The following is an 18,052-nucleotide window of genomic DNA, read 5'->3' on the forward strand; positions in this document are numbered from 1 at the left end:
TTTCCAGGATAGTCAAAAGAGACTTCTTATTTTCTTTTTTTTCAGTTGTCTTTTCACTCTAGATGCAAAGTATATGTGTATTTGACATTTGTGCCTAAGTTTCTGCAAAGCTCAATTCTGTCTTCCTATGGTTAGTTTCTGCAAAATACTTGATTATTATTTTATATTTGAATGATCTTCCTACAACTATGATAAATTAATTTGTGCAAGATTAATTATAAAGTTTAATTACTTTTCAAATTTTTATATATGAATACTTATTTTGTAATTACCTTTATTGTAGTACTATCAAGGCATTGGTCCAACATATTCTCAGGAGAAAATTGATGAACTCAGAGAGTTGTGGATTACATATGTCGGAAATCAACATGAAGCATAAATGATGAATGGGTTCTATCTTTTCGCCTAATTTTTTTAACCTTAATCCACTTTTGGACATACATTATATTTTTGGATTTGGATATTGATATCATGTGGATGTGGCTATAGGATAGATTTGATCTTGTTTATGATTTAGATTAATATTAATATGTATATATAGTAGTTTTTTTAGAAGTTTAGATTTATGAATATTAGTTGATTTTGTAATATAAAGAATTTTGAAAGTTTGGAATATCAATTCAATTTATTGGTTGTAAGATCTTATGGGTTGAGTATTAATTATACAACAGATACAGGTATTGTACCGTCAATGTCTGCGTGCTGCCTACCGCCAATAATATATGCTCGTGAAATGATAATTTGATTATTTTTTTAAAAAATATCATAGATAACAGTTATAAGTAATATATGTTATATATATTATAGGAAAACATAATAGTTATTCAAGATACGTGTTAAATTTTCCTTCTTTCAATTTGTCATATAAATAGCAAACATAGCACTTATTTACAAAATGTGTTATCTAGTGGCATAACTATATTATTATGAATGACTGTTATGTTTTCTTTGGCAAAAATAACACTTTTATCAGGTGTTATGTTTACTTTACATTACATCGACTTGGATAACACCTCAAAACTGTTATGTAAAGCCTTATTTAGCAGTTATCTTTGCCTTTTTTTGTAGTAGTATCCAAAAATGAGCTAAACTACAGCTTATATACTTAGCTCAAACATAACAAACTTCCAACTCACTTCTAACAAACTTTATTACAAAAGAATAAATTATATAATATAACTGTGGAGTTGTATGGTTGTATATGTAACTGCTTGCTCGTATTTTTTATGAATATACATGTAGCTGCTCCACCACCTATTCCACTAGATTCCCCGTGGAGAGGAGTTGCCTCTTGCTTTGACGCTCGTTCGGATATTGCGATTGACGAGCTCCAGCTTGAGTACGTGGCGATGACCGTCGAGATATACAACATTGCTGTTGTTGACGCTGATCATGATAGGCCTCACCCTTCACTGCCCCGCATTGTATACCGGACCTTGCGCCATGATTTTAGTCACATCTTCAGGTGGGATACCCGGAATTTCGACGAGATTTTTCTGCATGGCTTCCATGCCCGACCTCAGGATTCGGGTACTACTGATCAGGTGTATTTCAGCCTCACCGATCATGTGAGCAGGGGAGTTAGCCCTTTGGCCATGCAGGGTACCCCGCATGTGTTCATCAGCTGCACTTCGTTAGCCAGTTACACCCCGATCGTCTCGGAGTTTCGATATGCTTTTCGATACGAGATATATGCTCCAGGTGGGATCAATGTGACGGCGTCAATCCCGGACTACGCTTTTCCTTCCCAGAGGGAGATCTCTTTTGTTCAGCACATCCATCTTTCCTACATCATGTCGGCCCAGCTCTTCCGGCTATATCCAGGACGGTGAGTAAATCTAAACTGTATTATTTTAGTTTTATCTTGCTATATATATTGCTCCAGGTCAATTTATAATTCCTCCTTCCCTCCCATTATATCTAACTTTATGGCTGAGTTTTTTGCTCCTATTTTTTTTTTAAAGTATGAATTGTTTATCATTGTACAGAATCCTCCCATTTGCCACTAAGCTCATAATTATCCCCAGTTATTCAACGCTTGAAGCGATGGTATGTGATTTATCTCTGAAATTACAAGTATTACCTAGTTGTGTTCCTCCTTATCTATCTCCTCCTTTTCTGATTTTTTTAGATTGTGTATCGAGCTCGTTGATATTAAGCTGCTTTTTCTTAATTTATATTAGAAAGTAGGCTGATTTTTCTATATTTATCTAAGTGCTATTACTGGCTAAGTAATGTAATTTGGCATGTTCGCCTTGGGTCAAATATGAAGGGATTAGAATGATATCGACATGTATTTGTGTGACAGAGATGCCCTCTATGTGTTTTGAACTTTTAATCCATTTTCAACTATTTCATAATTTTAAACTTTCATACCTAACTGAAGAATAGTCACCACTCAGGCATTCACCATAATAGTAATTAGGAAATTTATGGAAGAAGATTATTAGGAAATTTAGAATACTCTTTTTGTTTCTTTTAATTGCTAAATTTCCCTTAAATGTTCTTTTTTTTTAATAGGATTTACTATATTTCTAGGGTTCACGAGAGATGGGAAATATTTTTCTTTTTCTTTTTTGATTGCCTTTAATATGTGCTATTTTAGTTCTATGTTTATTATTTGCTAGATTGTTAATCTGTTGTGTAATCAAGTATTCCAGACGGGAGCGGGTTGATGACATCCTGCACCTCAATGCTGGATTCAACGCGGCCCCGATGTTTCAGAACTTCTTCCCCCGCTATTCAGTCCATAATCCAGCATTACAAGTACAATCTCACTAAAGGTAAAAAAAGTAAGTTAAAGTCAATATTGTAATCTTTTTTAATCTATTTGCTACTGTACATAGTATAGTTTTAATGCAAGTAGGCTAGCATCCTGACTTAGCTTGCCGAAAAATTAAATTTTATTCAGCTAATAAATACTCCGTAGTTGGTAACATCAATCTGATTTAGATGTCAGGTAGCATTAGAGTATAGGTTTTATGGATATCTTACTAGACAAAAAAGGGTTTTAAATAAACTGAATCGACCTTTCATTTGAGTTGATAGTTGAGCTTTTGTCTCCATTTTCTCCGATACCCCTGACATTTTAATTTTTTTCCAGTTCTTTTAGCTGTCATAAAGGTTTAACTTCATAAACTTGATAATCGAATTTCATGCTGGAGCCAAAAAAACTTCTGTGACCCTCATCTGTTCTACTTATTGTGATAGAAGCCAATATAGCACTTGTTCATGTTGGACAATTTTTTCTGTATCAAGACATGCTACTTAGACCTTTGGTTAATTTAGTATTCTTGTTCTGCGAGATCGGTTGTGGATCCTATCTGTCTTTAAAGTTCCAAGTATTAGCGAAGATCTTAGATTTTGCCCTTTGTGCTGCTAACCAGCTAGGGCTACAGCCTACAATTGCATTCATCTTAATGAAGTCATCTTCATACACCCTCATGAATGGAAGAAATTCTTTGTGCATAGGCTGTTGTGCTGGTATTTGGAAATTGTTTCCTCAAAGCAGCAGAAATCTTGATTTAGTTGCCTTGTTGGGTTTTCATACTTGTATTTGAAGGTCAGTTGGATAAGATAACTTAGGTTGACCGGCTTTTATAGGTTTACTTGGCTTTATAGTTTATGAGTCAATTTTAATTAGTTGTTTTGACTCATTTGATGTGGAATAATAGATGACAGATTTTCTAACTCATTTGATGTGTTCAAGGCCACCGATGCAGGAAAATTGCGTGCAGAATACAGTCGCCTCGTTGAAGGATTGGCTCAAAGGGGAAATTTATCGAGTATGTCATTACTTCGTAGGCATTTTTCTCGAAGATGGTTTGTCGCCTTTTTCTGGTGGTGGCAATTTGTTTCAATATATTGAAATTTTTAACGCTTTTGCTATTAAGTTTTTAGGTGGCGATACTTGGCTTTCCAACCCGGCTCTGCCTGATGATATCTTAAAAGAGGCGGTACCAGGGAATATTCGCCGAGCAGAGCATTTTTTATCTGTTTTGCGTAGATTGGTGCAATATAGGCCGGTTACAAACTGAGAATTTTGAAAAGGAGTCACCTGTTTCTTTTGTAGCATCCCTACATGCGCAAGCTGGACTTGATCAAAAAACCTTGAAATTCTGTTATGACCGCCTGCACTCCCTGATGTTGACCCTTGAAATAACTGATACAGATGAGTTCTTAAGTATTCAGACAATCTAAAATGTATAAGCTTGTTTTCATCGAAACTTCTCCTTCAATTAATGAAAATTCTCCTTCAAAAAAATAAAATAAAATAAGGGCTTTTTTCACTGTCTTCTGGATAAGAGTCTTTGTTTACTTGAGGGAAAGGCTTCTCCAGTATTAATTCAAACCCTTCGTGTTTATTGCAGGAAATAATGCAGCATAAGCTTGTTTTCATCGAAACTCAAGATGTTGTAGAAACTACTGGCTCTGGACAACTATCGCAAGGCTTGTGATTGTGGGAGAGGTGCTTTTGTCTTTTTCTCTGTTGCCAGGTACTTAAGTTAGAATGATATATTCTTAATATGCAATATCAGATGACTATTACGGTAATGTATGTATCTCATCCGTTGTCCTAGTTTCACACAGAATTTGAAGTAGCTTGAAAGTTCTGTTTGTTGCACCTTTACTATACCATTGCTGTGGTGCAGGATCAATGTTTTGTTGCTTCTTGTCTTGGGTACTCTGGGGAAGGGGAGCTAAGGTTGTATCTAGTGCTTACCACCATAGTAATTTTCTCATAATCCCTTTTTTTCTGTTGCATTTGCTTTTAGGTATATCAAGTTCATATAGATTAGCTAGTTCATCAAGATTATCTAAAAATCCCAACATTTTGTTACAAACCCATGCATGAATTTGCAGTTTGCATAGTTAGTTCATACAGGCTCGCCGAGAATCCTAAAGTTATCCATTTATATACTAAATATTACCCTCTTACATGCTATATAGTTTAACAGAAAATGTAAACGGTTATCTGTTTGAATTACCTGAGTACCACCTTTGTTAACATTTTGCCCACTTTCCTTATTGGATAGTCTCTAGATAGTTTACCCATTTTCTTATATGAATACCTTTTCAGGCAATTTTTTTCTTGTGAGTTGCTATCTTTGAAACTAAATAATGAAAACCGTCACCTAATCATCATACTGCTTTAAAATGGACACTGATGGTAGTAACGATCACCATTTTCCCTACATTTTCCCTACATTTTCCCTTTACAAATGTAACTGATCTTAGAAATTGCTTTTTAAGGTGTTCTATCAGCAACTTTTAAGTAAGTGTTTATCCTGTTATAGAATCTAGAGGTAGGAGAAGCTTATAGTGACATATATACTTTTTTTATGATTGAATTTTGACATGTTTATTACTTACTTCACTTGTATTATAGGGGAAAGGTAGCCGAAGGTATAGATTTTGATCGACATTATAGTGATCATGTTTGGTGTTCCATTCCAGTACACTTTGAGCAAGTGAGTTGATATGTTCCCTTCTTCAGATAAACTTGCTATTGCTCTTGTACTTATATTACTTCTGCCCTTGCAATTTGCATGTTGCATATCTTTTTATTTTCTAACTTCCTAAAAATTTGTTTTCCGATTCTGGTTCATCAAGAATACGCGAAGGTCAGAACCAATAGTTCGTCAGTGAATGGATCTTTACATCTTAATACAGTATCTCAGTGTAAGCAGTGGTCAAATATGTTCCTATTTAACTTAATGCTATTGGTTTGAATGATGAGGACAATATTGAGAAAAACGAAGCCTGCTCTCAGGGAAATTGAGAAATGGATTCATTTAACATCTTATTTGTCCATCGGTTTTTAGTTTATCTTGTTTACATGAGAAAGACTCCTAGCTGATATGCAAAGTCTCGTATTGGAACTAGTTTGTTTAGTAAGAAAATTTGTCGTCATTTGAGAGATTTGAGCAAATCCTCTTTTCTGCATTCTCCTTCTCTCCTAGGCATTTCAGTGCCATTTTGAATCTCATGAGCTCTGTATCCAAATTAACTTTAGAGCTTTTGCATCGCACCACACCACCTCTGCTTACGCCTCCAACCACCAGTAAGCAACTAGACAACTTTGCAAATGAAATATCCTTGACTTCTCTCGTTTTAGAATTACTGTGCACTTCTCCCAACATAAAAATGCCAAAGCAATCCCAAATTTACATCTGGAGCATGTGACATCAGCATTGATTTAATGTGGCCTAACACGTGGCATAAGAGTGCCAGAGTTTACTGCTTTTCGGGCTTATAAAGCCCAAGTAGTCGACATTCAGCGTGGTCGCGATCTATAAAACAAACGATACAATACAATGTTTTTGCTCAACTAAAATTAAGTTGTTTTTCTAGAATCCAATTATTCCCCATACTACAAGTGAATAAGAAAATGGAAAAATTACCGTTAAAGCAGCCTAAGCGAGATTTACAATATCCGATTTGCATCATGTCCCCTATATCTAGAAAATATTCCATTATTGTTTGCTAATATGAGTGAAATTCATGGTACAAAGTAAAAATAAAATCAGACTATTAATTGAATGAACAAATCCAATAAATTAAATTACCGAAGTATTCAGAGACTTTTTAGAGTTTGTATACAAACTATATTCTGCTTTCTTCACGACTATTACTAACTACTAAGTAGTTAGATATTACTTCCCTTTAAATTCATGGCCCAATCAGTAACCAGTACAATAGCAATGGCAAAGTTGCATAATGCCCTTCCACTACTTACTAAAACGAAAATCTTTCTTTGAATCCTATACACAAGAGTTTACAGAGCTTTCACTTTTGAGAACCCCTAGATACTTGGAATCAAGTACATATCTAGAGACCTCTTTGTCTACTTCCCTTTAGCTGGTAGTGTTTGCTGCCACAAGAGAGGTGATCAGTGGGTGGTACGACGCTCCTGTAGACTGTCCTTGCCTATTTCGATACCGTTCTGGTGACTCAACTGTTTTGTGGCCTAACCTAAATTATTGGTCTTTGGGTTGAATAAAGAAGGTACAGTTCCACAAAATTGAAATTCGTGGGAAGTTCATATCCTAAAAAGGGTTTACAATGATTGGTTGAGTGAGTAAGTTTCACTTGAGTAGAGGTTAGTAGGTAAGTCACTTTCTCCATTTTGTGGGAAGTTATTTTTTCTGTGTATTTGTCAATTAACAACTTTTAGCCTTTCACTTCCTCTGAATTTCATTTAATTCATCAAACTAGCACTTAATTCATCAAACTAGTTAACGCAACAAGTGCTTTTGGCGCGTATTTTTGAGGAAGTGATTTAACGGTGTAAATGAGCAATTAAAAGTTAGTTGTGTTAAAAGTATTTTGATTAACTCTCTTTTGCACCGTTAAATCTCCCCCTCAAAAGACGTGCGAAATATTTATATTAGTTTACGAAGAAAACATATATGTTGGTTAATTGCTTTTCAAAATCAGGGTTTAACTTGTGATTTTGACATGTATTTCGTCTCAAACACTAATTGTAACTTGTAAGGTTTATAACTCTGTCATGGTCGCTCAATTTTAATAATTGCAGTATTAAAATATCAAACTCGTTTTTTTTTAAGTTACATTCGTGATTAATTTTGATAGCTTTGATGAAGATTTCGTGAACCTTTAATTTCAATTATGTCAGTTCAATTTAATTTTATAACTACAATTCAGTCAAGTTCAATCCAAAAGCACAAATTGTGACACATGTTAAACACATTTAAGTTAGATGAGTAAGTGTTAAAAGTTTAAGTTACCTAGAATAAATAGGTGTGCTTGTGCTTGTTGTGAAATAATAAATGGCATAGCCTCAGCAGGCAATTTGATTATGGCCTACTGACCTTCTATTGTCGGTTCCTGTCCCTGGAATTAAGCGCGACTAATAAAAGGTGGCACATACCTTTTCAATGCAGGTAGTTTATTCCATGATCAAGGGATTTAGTTGAAACAACCTAATTTTTATTTTTGATGGCCATTGTCATTTATGTGTCCATGAAGTGAACCCAAACATATTAAATAACTGCGAAACAAGCTTCAACAATAATTTGGAAATTGTAATATCAATTTGTCATAATTTCATTATCTTTTGCAAAACACATTAAGCTTGCTTTTGTATGAAAGGAGTTGTATAAAACATTCTATGATTCTCTCCTCTTCTAAATCTAAGCTTTCCCCTGGCTATATTAATATCTCACCAAGAAACTCACAAGCAATCGATTCTCATTCAACAAGAATGCACTACTGTACCGTAACATGTCTAGCTATCCCGCCCTCTTCCATTTAACTTGCTAAAGAGGGTACATGTACTCCCATAAATAAGTAAAATTTGAAGCAAAGATGTCCGGTCTACTAAACAGTACAGTGACTCCTCTCATCAACCACTTTAGCATCTGAAGCTACAGTTGCACTCCCACTCGCACCTAAATCTGATGACTTTACTGATCGTTCATCTAATCTGCCCGTTCCTACTCCGAGGACCATTGTCATCATTTCATAAATCTTGTTTCCCGAGTTAACAGGGCTGTCGGGCTGCAATCATCATGCATATCATGTTAATCACAAGAAACTACAACACAAGCTTTGATTCACTATTTGTAAGGTTATTTAGCAACTCATAGTGAAAACCACTGGATACGATGGCCTTTTCATACAGGAGGTCGACAACTTTTTAGCCTCGATGCTCTCCGGTGCATTACTACAGACAGCCTATACATCAAAATTGAAATCAAGCCCGTCAATTATAGACAAAATGTAAAGTTAAGATATCACTAATTGCAAGATGAGGCCACCAAATCTAATATATAATAGATATGAAGTATAATAGATGAGACCACCACTCAATTAGCATACCTCTCCATGTTTGTCAGACCATCGAAACATCCCTGAAACGAGCACACAAGGGGATGAGGCAAGACGGGTTGAGATTAGACTTAAGCCTTTGACCTTACCACCAAGCAATTGCTTCATCCAATCACACAAAATATTGAATTTTTGGGGAAAGATTGCCACTATATGGGAAGTATTCAGCAAAAGCAAGATCAACAGCCTGATACTTGAAAAAATTTCTTACCAAGTTTTAGGTCTTCCTCGCTGATATCAACAAACTTCTTCTCTTTATATGTCTGTAGGTTCTGGATAGCAATTTCACCTATAGGCTCAATTAAGAATAGAACTTGTCCGGTGATTACCAATGCGAACAAATGCTACAATGTTTGCAAAACATCAAAAAATTCGGTAAAACAATAAGGTAGGAGTATCATATACTTTATAATATCAGGGATTAAATCAACAATTATGTTCATGAATATTCCGATTATATACTGGAATTAGCTTCTCCCAAGTCCCAACAAATTGGGTACAAGTTTTTTGTCATACGATCACTCTAATTATCAGAGCCAGATACATTTAAAACAGAGGTAAAACATACCTTATGCAGGGCCCTTTTGTGACTTCTCCCGGATTGGAGTTGTATATGCACTTTTGAGGCTGTATGTTGCTAAGTAGCAAATAGCGTTTTGGTTCTCGCACATATTTTCAACATAATCATCTAAACTTATCACATCCTCCTTTTGACGAGGCTAAAGCGCAGTAGAGGTGTGATTCGTCTGTGACTTCCAGTGTCCTCTATACATCCGAGTTTTACAAACTTCCCAAAGTTTCTCCCAAAATCTTTTGTAGTCCTAAAACATTCACAAAATAGTTTGAGAGAAACCTTCTTAGAAAAGGGGGAAATTCACCATTTGTATATAGCTAACCTCTTTATTTTCGCTCTCAGATAGCTCTTGAATCATGTCGAATGTTTTTCTTACTAGCCTTTTTCTCATGAATCTTACCTGCATCAACAGAAGATTAAAATCAGACCCAATAACAGTACAACATTTTGAAAGGATGGATAATACAAATAGAAGATGAAAACATCAATAAAAAATAAACATGGACAAACTGGGAAGTAGGACTTACGATTCTGCTTTCTTGAAAAAGATTTCGGGATACATTAAGCGGAGAATTTTGAATCCACCACACCATTTACAAAGCTCATACTGTAAAGCAGATACGACAAGGCAACCTGCAAAGAGTACTCGGACACGTAGTCTGCGAGCATGTAATTGTTGATAAATTGAGAGCAACAGTAGAAATCCTATAACACTTGAAATCAAATATGCACAAATTCATTGTCTGATGTTAATCAGACTAGGCCATTAGTGTCACATTGACGGAATAGGCTCAACAGCCAAAAAATGTTATCAATTCACAATAAATTGTCAAGAGTCAACACCCATGTAGGAGCATCAAGTATAGTCCAAATACCCAAGCATAGAATCTGGTTTAGTTTCCAAAGAATGAGTTTCAGGGATATGAATGATAATCTAATAGATATTAGACCAAAACAATCTATTAAAAGTCTTTAGTAACCTTTCCATCAAAAATAAATAAATAAAAATATAAAGTGTTTAGAAACCTTGAACTACTGCCTTTAACCAAAATTTCAATCCAAACATACAGGTACATCTTGTCAACAAGACTAATGACTATGATCATTGAAAACAGCAATCACAAAAAAAAAAAATTGTCCACCTTGCAATACTACTATCAAATGTAATACTCCCTCTGTTACATTTTATTGGCAACATTTGCCATTTTGGGTTGGTACATAATATTGGCAACATTTCCCCTTCTTTCTATTTTCGACAAATTTTTTTCAATAAAATTACAACAACGCCATTACTATATACAATTAACCATATTTTCACAACACATTAAACATATACAACAACAGATTAAACATTTACCCCAACCCTACTAATCTAACCCCAAAACCATTAATCATCACCCAACACCCCAACCACCCAGCCTTCAACCACCCAGCCACCTCCCACTACCTACAACACCAGCTAACCACCATCAAATTTATTAAACATGGCCTCACTTGATGAAAAAATAATTAATGTCAAGAACCCACTTATGAGATTTATTATGTCATCATGCAATCGAAATCAAGTTATGTATAATCTCATTTTAACCTATTTAACCTTTTTTAATGTTTATTCAAAAAAGATCAAATCAAATCAGATTCGAAAATTAATACAAAGTATTTGAAGAAAAAATTAATAAGTTGTCTTCGGAATAATCTCCGTGATGCCAATTTTAATAGAATAATGTTTCAGTCTTTCAGAAACCACAGTTACCTACATGCGAGTAGAAAGGCAGAGTAAAATCCAACACCAAATTGTCCAATCAAACCATTGTGAGCACCAAGATGATCTTGGTTTTCCTGCAAATGAGTGATATATATTGAGATTAATACTAAGGAAAGAAAGGGAAGATTAATCTTATTTATCATGTGTTTCTGTCTAGAAATTAAGGTTTATGGTCAATGCTGAGCAGGTTTCTAATTCGAGCTGAGCTGGTTATCTGTTCACCGGAATCCTACAAAACACGTAAAACTACCCCGGGGGTTGTTCCGGGATCGCCCCTCCGACGCTCAAGTCAGTTGATGATTGAGGTAGAGAGAGAGTCAAGAGTGAGAAACTCAGATTAGTTAGGTGAGAATTGAATACCTTTGCCTTGTTGAGACAAGGAATATTTATAGTGGTGAGAACCCCTATGAAAAGACTTTTTTGATACGACATTTTCCCTATGGATTGGCAAGATTGCCCTTTCTGGGATGATTCCTGTGGGACGCCTAGGATGCCCAAAAAAGGGCTGAGGGCCATGTCATGATAGGTGGGATCCACGAAGCTTATGTGGATGCTTAGCTGGACTAAGTGGGCCCAAACATTTAGCCCCATGCCAGGAAGGGGTATAGGAGCCGTCCGACCGGATGATGCCCCTTCGTGGCGTAATTGTCCATGTTATGGCCGACCAGATTAATGTGGGCCTTTTTCCTCGTTCAAAGGGGATGAAGAGAGACCTGGTCGGGCAAGTGCCGACCAAGTCTTGGTAAGACCGACCTGCTTCTTGGCCAGGTGAAAAATCGAGTGGATGCCTCCCTTGGATGCCTGGTCCCAAAGTGACCGACCGGAAATATTAGGGGAAGGGATTTGCTCGGCTGAAGACGACCTGGTCAGACAGGGAGTGAGGGAGACCCATGTTAACCGACCAGGTGCTAGGTTGTCGGGCGCTGCTGGAAAAGGGGCTAACGAGTCCTAGAGAGGCTGACCAGGTACCTCATAGTACTTAGTTTATTTGGCTAAGTGAAGGAGGCTTGAAGAGACCTGGTTGGACAGGGAGCTAGGGAGCCCCATGTTGACCGACCAGGTTCTATATTGCCGGGCGCTGCTCGGACATGGGCTAACAAGCCCTGGAGAGGCCGACCAGGTACCTGCTAGCACTTAGCTTATTTGGCTAAGTGAAGGAGACTCGAAGAGACCTGGTCGGACAGGGAGCTAGGGAGCCAGCCCCATGTTGACCGACCAGGTTCTATATTTTCGGGCGCTGCTCAGACAGGGGCTAACAAGCCATGGAGAGGCCGACCAGGTACCTCCTAGCACACTTAGCTTATTTGGCTAAGTGAAGGAGACTTGAAGAGACCTGATCGGACATGGAGCCCCATGTTGACCGGCCAGGTTCTATATTGCCGGGCGCTGCTCGGACAGGGGCTAACAAGCCCTGGAGAGGCTGACCAGGTACCTCCTACCACTTAGCTTATTTGGCTAAGTGAAGGAGACTTGAAGAGACCTGGTCGGACAGGGAGCTAGGGAGCCCCATGTTGATGACCAGGTTCTATATTGCAGGGCGCTGCTTGGAGAGGGGCTAACAAACCCTGGAGAGGCCGACCAGGTACTTCCTAGCACTTAGTTTATTTCGCTAAGTGAAGGAGGCTTGAAGAGACCTGGTCGGGCAGGGAGCCTCTTGTTTATCGACCGGGTTCTATATTGTCGGGCGCTGCTCAGACAGGGGCTAACAAGCCTTGGAGAGGCCGACCAGGTACCTCCTAGCACTTAGCTTATTTGGCTAAGTGAAGGAGACTTGAAGAGACCTGGCCGGACAGGGAGCTAGGGAGCCCCATGTTGACCGACCAGGTTCTATATTGTCTGCCGCTGCTCGGACAAGGGCTAACGAGCTTTGGAGAGGCCGACCATGTACTTCCTAGCACTTAGTTTATTTGGCTAAGTGAAGGAGGCTTGAAGAGACTTGGTCGGGCAGGGAGCTAGGGAGCCCTATGTTGACCGACCAGGCTCTATATTGCCGGACGCTGCTCGGACAGGAGCTAACAAGCCTTGGAGAGGCCGACCAGATACCTCCTAGCACTTAGTTTATTTGGCTAAGTGAAGGAGACTTGAACATGTTGTCTTCTTGTCTGACCGGCATCCTTAATGGTGTCTTAATGGGACCCTCATTGTGACCGAGCAGGTAACATTAAGCTGCGCATCTCAGTGGAGCTTGCCACATGGCATTTGTCAGCTGGGTGGTTGAGCTGGATGGAGTTTCCCAAAAGCCTTGACGTTTCAACTTCCATGGGACGCCTTTTCGAGGCGGAAACAGTGCTATTTGGAGGCATTTAACAGGCCCTTGAAGGGTCGCGTCCTGAGGCACGCCTATATATTTGTACAGAGAGGAGAGAGAAATCATTTGTGCAACTTCTCAAACTTTGGCATTCTCTTTCTCTCTTTAAAAGCTCTCGCTTTTCTCTAACTTTTCAGCACCTTCTCCAGTTCAGTCATACGACTAGGTATGCTTTTGTTTCTTTATCTTTTTCGCTTTTTCTTTTAATAACCTCGGCCGACTCCCTTGTCCATAAATAATGCGAGAATCATTCGAGTCGGTGACACCTCCGACCTCACCTCCATATAATTATCCGAGGAGGTGAGGGGGATGGGAATAACGTTGGTGTCGACCCTAATAAGTTGCCCCGACCCCTCGGCCGTTCCCGACGCGGTTTCGCTCCCGAGCCCCTAATCATCAGTAGAGGAAGAGGCCGAGGGCGCTGTTCCCTTCCCTTGGAAAGTGTCTCTGGCCTTTCCTTCCAAAGCTAGTTACTTAGACAAATACATTGATGATGGTTTAGTGAGAATTACCATGTCGGATGGCGAAGGAGAGGTATCCACTTCTGGCCAACCGGAGTATCCAGACCTGGATCCGAAGTGGGGTCCCGGTTCGAAGTTTCCCCTGCCTTCGCTGATGAAGGCTCTTCTTGACGATCCGAGGGGACAAGCGACAAGGTTCCAAATAAGGGACCCTTACCTGCTAGTCCGAACAGAGGCCTTTCATACTGTTCTGACTCCTCCCCCGGGCTGTACTTCTGTGTACTACAAGTCCATGGAGATGGGTCTTCGGTTTCTCCTGACTTCCTTTGTCAAAGACCTGCTGAATGCGTACAACTTGACGATCAGTCAGATTTCTCCGAACTCCTGGGGGGAATAGTTGTTGTTCAGGTACTTTGTGCAATGTTGAGCGTCCGACCTACCCTCATTCTGTGGCGCCATATGTTCAAATTGGTTGTAATGATGGCGGGGGAAAACGGTCCTGGTTGGTGGTATTTTCAGGCCCGACAGCGATACAAGGCGGTGCTCGACCTGCCCACATCACAGAAAGGGTTCAGGAGGGAGTTCGCCTTTATATTTTTTGGAGGAGACTGGGGAATCCCGACTGTCCGACCGGATGTGGAGCCCAATTTTGAATTGAACATTAGGGTGCATGAATTGTCCGAGGAAGAGGCGGTCGCCGCTTGCTATATGCAGATGGAATCAAAAATATTCCAAGGGGGAGAAGTTTATGTGGCCAGCAACTGGTTGCCGAGCTGCTGTTTGTTTAAAAATGAGCATCTCCTCTCTGCTGTGGGACTGAGTCGGACGTTCCCCAAGGGTAATTTGGCCGAGGCGGTTTTATTATTAACTGTTCTTGTGATTTCATTGCTGACGCTAACACTTCTCTTTTTGCAGCCTCTTCCTTAGCTTATTTACTTGAATCCGACCAAGACATGGCAGATAAGTTGAACAACGCAGCTATGAGGGAAGCTCAGCTTAGGGCCGAACTGAAGGCGAAGAAGCTTAGTGTTCCTCCGACTCCTAAGGTAGATTTCTCCCTCTTTGACAGCTTTGCCTGCTCTTTTTATACCCGGCTGACTCCTTCTGCTTGCAGGATCCTTCGAAGCCCAAGGCTTCAAAAAAGAGGAAGGAGAGGGCCCCTGAGAAGGTGGCTCCGACTGAGAAGGCGGTGGCTAAGGCCCAAGCCGAGAGGGCTAAGAAAACAAGTCTGTGGAGGTGAACAGCCCGCGGCCTGAGAAGCGAGCCGAGCAGATCGAGGAGACTCGCATATCCCTCCACTCTGATGACTTCCGTCCTTTTAGATTTCCCCAGTACACCCCCGCCACTCCTCGTCGGGGGCCGACCGACGACGCAGAGGAGATTAGCTTGGTTTTGGCGAAGTCCTTCTCCGAATTGGATAGCCACGGGTTAGACACCCGTTGGACTAATGTCGTAGACTACCAGTTCAGCCCTACTGATCAGGAATACATCAACTCCACGAGCGGGGGTCCGGAGACCGACGACCTGTTTCGCTGTTGGGTCGAGGTGAGTCCCAACCCTTCTGAAATTGTTTGTTTTTTGTTCTTTCTTTAAGTTGCTAACTGTTGCTCGTTTCAGTTCTTTGCTCGGCTGGCTAATGTGGCCACGAACAGGGTTCGCTTGGCCGACGAGGTGGCAGATCTGAGGTGAAGGGCAAAAAGCACTTCGATGCGCTCCACGCTGCGAAGGAGGGCCAAAGGATAGCCGAGGCTAATCTCGCCAACATCGAGAGGTGCATCAAATGAGATCAAGAGAAGTTCCAGAAAGAGCGGGACCAATGGGCTCTGGACAAGGCCGGGCTAATTAAGGCCAGGGAGGATGCTGAATTGGCCAAGCTAGCAGCTGAGAAACAGACAGCCGATGCGCTGAGCAAAGTGGTCGACCTGATGGCCAAATTGGCCGAGGTGAAGAAGCGCCCGTAGATCGAGGGCGAATGGTTTGCGGCCTAGAAGGAGTCCAGGGCCTGCGAGACCTTCGTCAACCAAGTCGGCTCGGCTGCCCAAAAGATGGGGCAGGACGATGCCTTAAAGCGGATGAAGGGGGCCCTGGCTAAGTCCCATCCGTTTTTCTCTTGGGCCGAGGCCATGGCTAGCTACAAGACTGTGCAGGACGCTGAAGATCAAGCCCTTCTCGCCGAGCTGAATATTGCCTTGTCGGAGGGTTCTGAGGAGGCTGTGGAGGTGGAAGATGCCGAGGAGGAGGCCAATGGAGAGGACCAGCAGCCTGGGGTGGCGAGGTCCGAGGAGCTCACTGGGACATTAATGAGCAGACCGACCCCCCTGTTGCTTAGGCTTTGCTTGTACTTAGCTTTTGTTTTGCATTAGTTGGCCTTGGTAGTATCAGGCCTTAGCTTGTAACCAAACTTTTTGAATGGAATGAAACTATGATTTGCTTAGACTCTTGTTTTGTCCGACCAACTTGGAGTTTGTTAATTTGCAAGCTTTCGTTATTTTGTTTTATTTTGCCGGACTGGTTAAGTCATGTTTTGAATATGGGCAAATTAAAATTAAACTTTGACAAACAAATTTGACTGGTTATGTCTTGGCTGACTGGCTAAGTCATTAATATATCTGACTTGAAATGGTCCGAGCAATTACATGCCACATATTTGACCAATTACAGTTATATGCCCCGATTGCAATTGACAAACTTAGACATAGAACTTCTTGAGGTTGTCTGCATTCCATGGCCGAGCAAGTGGGATTCCTTCAGGATTCTCCAGTCGGAATGTGCCGGGTTTGACGATCTCTGTGACTCTATAAGGGTCATCCTAGTTAACCCCCAGCTTCCCTTTGAGGTGTGAGAGTCATGTTGCCTCGACTTTTCTCACAACCCAGTCGCCGAGCTGGATGGGCCTTGCCTTTACTCCACGGTTGAATTGCCAAGTCGCCCTCTGCTTGTAACGAATTGATCTAAATAGGGCATTGGCCCTTGTGTCTGGTAATAGATCCAGATTGATAGGATTTTCTTCCTCATTTTTCTCAAAGTCGTAGAAGGTTATCCGAGGTGAGGGGATGCCGACCTCCACAGGGAGAACCGCTTCACTGCCATATACCAGACCGAACGGGGAACAGCCAGTAGCTTCTTTAGTGGTTTTCCGAGCTGACCAGAGTACCCCTGGCAAATCATCTAACGAAGCTCCCTTTGCTGCTTCTAAGGATTTTTTTATGCCTTTGAGCACTATCTTGTTGGCAGATTCAGCTTGGGCATTGGTTTGCAGTCGGGAGACTGTCGAGAACCTAGTTTGTATGCCGAAGCGAGCATAATATTCCCGAGTGGGTCCGCTGTTGAACTGCCTGCCGTTATCGGACACTAGGGCTCTAGGTACCGCAAGTCTGGTGATGATATTTTTCCATATGAACGCTTGCACCTGTTTGTCAGTGATAGTGGCCAGTGGGTGGGCTTCTGTCCACTTGGTAAAATAGTATATGGCCACTATTAAGAATTTACGATGACCCGAGGTCGGGGGAAAGGGACCGAGTAGGTCCATGCCCCATTTGTCAAATGGAAGAACAGCTTGTATTGAAGTGAGAGGGGTGGCTGGAGATCTCGGGATGTCCGAGTGGATTTGGCAAGAGGGGCACCTCTTTACCGGTTCTTGGGCATCTGCTTTGAGAGTGGGCCAGTAGTACCATGCCTTCAGAGCTTTTCCAGCTATGGTTCGTCCGCCCTGATGGCTACCACACGCCCCTTGGTGTATCTCCCTTAGGATGTAGTTTCCCTTTTCAGGAGTTATACACTTCAAAAGTGGATGAGTGTATGATTTTTTGTAGAGGTACTCATCATGCCATAGGAACCAACTTGCTCGGTGCTTGATTCTCTCAGCTTCCTTAGCCTCTTTTGGGAGTGCCCCATCCCTCAAGTATCTGACCACCTCATCCATCCAGGTGGATGTCCGATCCAGAGACGGCTGCTCTTTAGCATTTATGCTGGGCTGGTGGAGTACCTCCCACATAATTGTCCGAGGGGCTTACCCTTCTGCGGAGTTGGCCATGCGTGCTAGGACGTCGGCTTGCTGGTTTTTCGACCTAGGTATATGGCTGATGCGAAAG

The 18,052-nt window shown here is 40.8% G+C and overlaps 1 long non-coding RNA gene and 1 pseudogene across 3 annotated transcripts; one reads left to right on the forward strand and one right to left on the reverse strand.

The window, feature by feature from the left end:
- The first annotated feature begins 2,522 nt into the window (after positions 1 to 2,522).
- Positions 2,523 to 5,885, forward strand: LOC104884483 (uncharacterized). Of its 3 annotated transcripts, none has more exons than XR_007275190.2 (6): positions 2,524 to 3,562; positions 3,710 to 3,785; positions 3,901 to 4,203; positions 4,371 to 4,496; positions 5,390 to 5,471; positions 5,614 to 5,885. It is a non-coding gene; the product is annotated as an uncharacterized LOC104884483 (long non-coding RNA). The 3 variants fall into 3 exon arrangements; XR_007275189.2 differs by having other exon boundaries at positions 2,868 to 3,562; positions 3,894 to 4,203; XR_002038999.3 differs by having other exon boundaries at positions 2,523 to 3,562; positions 3,710 to 4,203.
- Positions 5,886 to 8,282: 2,397 nt separating this feature from the next.
- On the reverse strand, positions 8,283 to 11,624 carry LOC109133791 (heat shock protein 90-5, chloroplastic-like; annotated as a pseudogene).
- Between the last annotated feature and the right edge of the window lie 6,428 nt (positions 11,625 to 18,052).

The sequence above is a fragment of the Beta vulgaris genome, chromosome 1 (genome assembly GCF_026745355.1).
Source record: "Beta vulgaris subsp. vulgaris cultivar EL10 chromosome 1, EL10.2, whole genome shotgun sequence".
In the NCBI taxonomy this organism is placed as follows: domain Eukaryota; kingdom Viridiplantae; phylum Streptophyta; class Magnoliopsida; order Caryophyllales; family Amaranthaceae; genus Beta; species Beta vulgaris.